The 6,327-nt window shown below is 43.0% G+C and overlaps 1 non-coding gene across 1 annotated transcript; it reads right to left on the bottom strand.

The window, feature by feature from the left end:
- Window positions 1–4,976: 4,976 nt before the first annotated feature.
- LOC141094970 (U2 spliceosomal RNA) lies at window positions 4,977–5,162 on the bottom strand. The gene has a single exon (XR_012233231.1). It is a non-coding gene; the product is annotated as a U2 spliceosomal RNA (small nuclear RNA).
- Between the last annotated feature and the right edge of the window lie 1,165 nt (window positions 5,163–6,327).

Below are 6,327 nucleotides of genomic sequence, written 5' to 3'. Positions count from 1 at the left end.
TGTATGTGTCTTAATTATATGATCTAGTGCGTCACCTGCCTTTAAACTCATCAACCTCTCTAGGTCTGCCCAGGTACACTTATATGTCTGCTGTACTTCCTTTATGTGTCTGTAAAACGGGAATGGTTGGTCTTCAGGGGCAGGCAGCTGCTTCAGCAAAGCTAGCTGGTCAGAGGGGCTCCAGGGATAATACACCTGTATCTTTCTTATTCTAGTCACACTTCTAGGTCCTGATGGGGTTGGCCGTCTGATGTCTACTGTCAGCTTACTCCTCAAGGGCCAATGTCCCTACTACCCACTATCCACACTATTATGTCAGCTTCTTATGATCTTGTCTGGATAGGATTTAGTGCAATTCTCTTAGGTCAGTAGCACAGGTCACACAAGTAGCTATTCAGTCTGGGTTTGTCTGAGTCTGACCACAGTGTTTACAAGTCCATCTGTTTTGTCTGGGTCTCTGGTTACACTTTGTCAATCAAACATTCATAATACACCTTCCACACTGCTGCACATTCTCAAGCATCATTTATTCACTTGCTATTTTCTTCCCTTGTCTGTGCCTTTTTGTACATCCAAACATTCACACTCTGGTATTTTTGCCTTTTTCAATGTTTGTCCCACTTGTTTTACTGCTTCCTTCCTTCTCTGTCTCTTGTAATTTGACACAATTTGCTATACAAATCAATCACACAACTAGAAGCAGGTTCAAACACATTAATGACCAAGCAATCACTTACAATTCCCTTCTAAATTAGGCACCATATCTTACTTTTAACTTCCAATCTTCAATTAAGTACTGTTGCTTTAAAATGCACAAATCTTTCAGCGTGTACCTTACGGATAGAATTACAGAGAATTTTGAGCACAGCTCACACTCAGCAGAGATAAGAGCGAAGGGAGAAGAAAAACTACGCAGCGGTATCATTCCCCCCTCCCATCAGAATGCAGCGTCGTCCTTCACAGAATTCTGTAGTTCTTTAGACTTATCAAAATCAATTTCTACAAAGAAACTCAAAATCACGGGATTTCACTGTAAGAGCAGATAACTGTATAATGAGATTAACCATGCCTTGCCCTTTTTCTGGCCAAATGCATTCAGGAAACTTTACAATGTAATGCCACATATAACACGAACTATATCATTACTCAATTCATTCAGTCTCAGATGTAGATTTGAAATATCTATAACGCATCTGTCCGGGATTCCACCACAACTAGAAAGGTCACAAATCTCTTGACACAAAAATGATGTGTGATGATTCATTCATACGTGCTCATTCACTGATTTTTTTTTTTTTTTTTTTTTTTTATACTCAATTACTCATCTCTCATCTTATTCAGAGGTTCTCATAGACATATATACAAGGATTCACACAGCCTGCCTATCTTGCACTTTGGATTTGATTAATACTTTTTCCAGGTTCTTTGCTGCACTACTTCCATATCTATCCTCAATTATATCACATAACCGATTTCCTTCTTCAGGTATCTTTCCCTGACTGTTCCCCATCTTATCTTTTATTCTTATCCTGTCTCTCTTGTTGTCTTCCTGTTAGTCCCCTGCCTTAGGTGGTGTATTGGGTAAGCTCAAGACTAGGCTCTACTATACCTCGTTACCTTCTTCCTAAGGTGCTAACAGGCTAAATGGAGTGTCTGTTCCTCGGTGTACTACGTGTTTCGTGTACTTATATGCTATGTAGCATCCGAACAGAAATACTCCCACAACACACAGGATTGTAAATAAAGTGTCCATCTACTGGGGTTCTTCAGTCATATCCTGTCACAGGCTCATTTCACGGTCCTGTGCTCATTCGGTCACACTCTTATCTGTCACAAGGTTTATTCGTAAAGGGTGTTGATTTAAGCTTAGGCGGTGACCTCCCCGAAAGGACGCTGTCACATGGCCCAGTTAGGCAATATCACCACTCTTTGAACGAATACCTACTGTGCAGCTTATTTGTCTACTTTCCACAACCTTTCAAATCAAAGTAGCCATTCAACAACCTCCTCTATTCCTAGTGCGGAACCGTCTATTGTGAAAAACTTGTCCGTCCGGGCTGCGCAGTATGAACTGTTCACCCAGCCTTATATTCCATAATGTCAGACCTCTCCCATTTTGATTTGCATCAGCTCTTTTTCTAAAAATAGCTGTGCACACACAGAACCTACAGTAACCTCTCATTCGAGCAGAAATTACATATGCGTGTCACACCCGATTTCCTCAGAGTTCTTATATGGACCTGATTTTACGGCCCCCTCCTCTACTAGATTCCCCTTTATACGGACCTTAGTTATAATGATAGATTATGAAGAGCAGAGAAGAGAAAAATTGATCTCTTACCTGGCCAGGTGTTTAGGTCTGCTGTTCACAATTTCATCAGTAACTGGTGTGGTCTGTAGATCGGGTAGTCTTGGAGAGGTGCCTATATCAGGTCCCTGTTTCGGGCGTCAGGAAACTGTCGGGATCCCTCAGATTACTCTTTCATCTGAAGGACCGATGTTCTTGGGTGTGAAGCATCATATGTCTCTAATTAAATCAGCTCCGTGGAGAAGAACTACACAGACACCAGCTGTATGGTACAACTCAGGATGCCTCCAAGACGCCTCTGGCTTATCAGTTAGGCTTCCGTCTTTTATAGTAAAGAATTTAAACATTTTACAGACATGCGCAGTACAAATGATTTTACAACTTGTTTTAGACAAAGAAAGTCATTTAGGCGAAAAAGCAGAGGTATTTGACCTTGGTTCACAAGGGAGATGTCTGAGACATCTCCTCGAAGAACAGATAAGGTTTTAAACAAGAGAATGCAACATAGACAGAACTCAATTTAACTCCTTCAGTTCCTATCACTATACTTTCCTGTCCACAGCCCAACCTCATTCATGACCTTGGTAGGAGGTCTACATACCTTGCAATGTTTATTCAAAAATATGCAGATCAGCTCCAGAGGCACATGAGGGTTATACATCATCAGGGTGAGAGGCAGCTCCTCATCTGAATACAGGATGGTGAAGGTCAGCCCATCCAGCACAGTGTTCTCCACGTTCTGCTTCAGTGTCCCATAGAGATTGTTGCAAGCTGAAATACAAGAAAGAACAAGAGTAAATTTGGATCTGAACTGCTGCAAACACAGAATCTCCTCTTTTCTCAGCTTCAGAACTCCAAAAAGAACGTTGTTCACAAAAAACCCCAAGGGAAAATCATCTTCACGTCCGGCATCTATATCGATCCGGATACCATGCTTCACCCGGGTTTCCCCAGGCTCAGCAAAGCGAATTCTAACCATCGCTGCTCGTGTCTGCAAAGTCCCCTCTCAAAGCAAAAGCAGCAAAAGCTGCAGTGCCGAAAAGGACAAAAAACACAGACTCTCCTAGCCAAGATCTACACTTGATCTTAGCCAAAAGGCCGAGAAGCGATAACCAGAAATGGTTTGCCGCTTGCAAGGCCACAGGGCTTAAGACAGGCACCCATTGTGGAGAATGACACAGACACCACCCTGAGGAAGACATTCAAACCAAGTCTGGGCGCATAACAAAAGCGCAGGCGGCTGATTTTTTTTTTTTTTTCCCCCAGGATTCCACTCCACGCGCTTTTAATTTGCATAGGCCAACCCCTTTTTTGTTAGGCCACCCTCCCCTCACGGTCAAACGCGCTTCAGTACTAGGAAAGAGGCCAGAGGAGCACTGCTCCTACACCGCCCCCTCTACTACCCTCCCTAAATGAAAGGTCTTGCTTTAAGGCTGTGTGCACACGCTGCGGATTGGCCGCTACGGACACGCAGCAGTTTTAGCTGCGGTGTACAGTACCATTCATTTGAATGGGAAAAAAAAAACGCTGTGCCGACGCTGCGGAAAAAAATGCGCGGATTTGCTGCGGTTTTGAATCCGCAGAAAGAATTGCATGTCAATTCTTTCTGCGGAAAACGCTGCGGGTTCCTATCTCCACCATTGTGGAGATAGTGAATCCGCAGGACCAAACCGCAGGCAAAACCGCAGATAATCCACAGGTCTTTGGACCTGCAGATTATCTGCGGTTTTTGCAAAATCCGTGCGGATTAATCCGCAGCGGAATCCGCAGCGTGTGAACGTGGCCTAACTCTCCTGGTGCCAGATATTGTAACCAGGAGGCGAGCATGGCCCACCTGTCTGCTCAGGCTCACTCAGCAGACTGAAGCTGAATACTACTGCGCAGCTGCTACAGACTGTGGGCTGCCCATTGTGACACGTGGTCACATTGTGACACGTGGTCGAACATATCCAAGCATTGTGTGCTATGAATGGCATGATTCCTATCACAGTGTTCCATGGATGGACACATCCTATTTACTGGAGGCAAGCAGCGCACCTAGCTGCTGCTGCTGCTGCTGCTGCTGCTGCTGCTACAAGCCACTAGAATACCGTCCGTCTGTCAGACAGGTGGACGTAGGCCGAACATTCAAATAACTCGCCAGATAAATCGTTGCTTTTCCATTTAATTCATATATGAATTAATTCAAAATTGAACAGTAAATTTCAAAGTTGGAAGGCCACAAGAGGGGGACAATGTTTCAAAAATGAAGCGACATATCATTGCATGAGGGATGTGGTAGGAATTGAATGCTTGAATTAAGACTGGGGAAGTACTGAGGCGAAGGGGCTGCAGGCCTTGTAGCAGGTGGGTGTGCAGAAATGTAGCTATCCAAAGCCAAACACATTACTGCAGCTTGTCACACCTATACCTACCAAGCAGCAAAGGCCAAGATAGATCGTTATTTTACGGACACATTGAATACAGTGCAATGCCTCCCATATAGCGGTGAATAAGAGTAGTAGTAGAAGAGTTGGTCAAGTTAAAGGAATCGGAAATGTGCAACTTGGAACAAGAAAAACTAATTGCAGAGCAGCGCCATTTGAAAAAAGCATTCAAATCATGCTTTGAAAACACTACTTGCTTAGCCCGATTTCAATTCAATCTGTCTTTGGAAACCGCTTAAGAGAGTGAGTGCACCATTCCCAGAGAAACTGCCATACTGGGCTGATACGTGGAGTGAAGTGAGCAAGCTCTTTTTCCATCTCCCTGTTCTAAAAATCCATTTAATATATGGTCCCCAGATAGGGGACGTATCAGATATTAAACTGATAAGAACAGATTTTTTTTTTTTTTTTTTTCCCTCAGATGGGAAGTTCCACAGTCAGGAAACCCAAACTATGAAGAACTCGACTCCCCAACAGCATTTCTCCACTTACTTCGTGCAGCAGCTGTTCCCATCATCATTGGAAAAACAAACTTTATTTACAACCATAAAACAAAAACTCAAGACACATTAACAAGATGTTTCCACTTTTTGACTTTCCAAATTCCTTCTGCGTCCTCCTCCCCCCTCTTCCTCTTATCACACACAAAACAAAAATACATTTTTCCCAAAACAATTTTTAAGCAATTTTTAACCTCAATCTCCTTCCTCTTAAACACATACACATTCCGCACATCCCACAACACCTCTTTTATACATGCAAGCATCAACCACAACACTCTCTCCTTCTCCCCACACAAACCCAAACCAAACATGAAAAGCTCAAAACTCAAAAAACTCACATCACACAACTCTTTACACAATGGGCCAATACCTACAATCACATTTCTAGCATACTGACAATTCCAAAACAAATACACCACACTCTCTCTCCCACCACATCCACTCCTTGGACACACCTCACTTCTCACCAAACCCCTATTTCTCTGGAACTCTCTCACCGGTAACACCCCATGCAATGACTGCCACACAATCTCACTCTGTCTATTTGTCATTCCATTTGTACGTACCTTCTTCCATACTTTCTGCACATCACGTCCTCTCACCATATTGATACCACATTCCACCTCTCTACACTCAATCATCCTATATACAGATTTCTTTTTCTCTAGCAACCTCACATCCACATCACACAGCTCATACGTCACCAAAAATTTGTAAACCCACACATACCACACAGGCACCTCAAAAGCCACTGGGCACCTTAAATCCCTCTCCCGCCACTTCAAACGAAACAAAAAACTTCCAAACAAATACCTGCACATACATGCATACTTCCCATCCATCCTAATCAGACCCAATACAAACACCATAATATTCACACCAAAAAATACATTCAAATTGGGGAAACCCAGCCCCCCCTTATCCATTCTCTTAATCACAATCTCTCTCCTTGCACGCTCCATACTTGACCCCCAAAAAAACACAAACAAAATCCTATTTAATCTTCTAACACACATATACCCTGGTGGAAAAACCACCGCAACATACAAAAAAATTGGTAACACAACACTCTTAATAACTAAAATTTTAC

The sequence above is a fragment of the Dendrobates tinctorius genome, unplaced genomic scaffold (genome assembly GCF_039654945.1).
Source record: "Dendrobates tinctorius isolate UK_male_01 unplaced genomic scaffold, ASM3965494v1 ptg000065l, whole genome shotgun sequence".
NCBI classification, from domain to species: Eukaryota; Metazoa; Chordata; class Amphibia; order Anura; family Dendrobatidae; genus Dendrobates; species Dendrobates tinctorius.
Note: the sequence above shows the minus strand (reverse complement) of the source record. Positions and strands in the feature narration are given on the sequence as shown.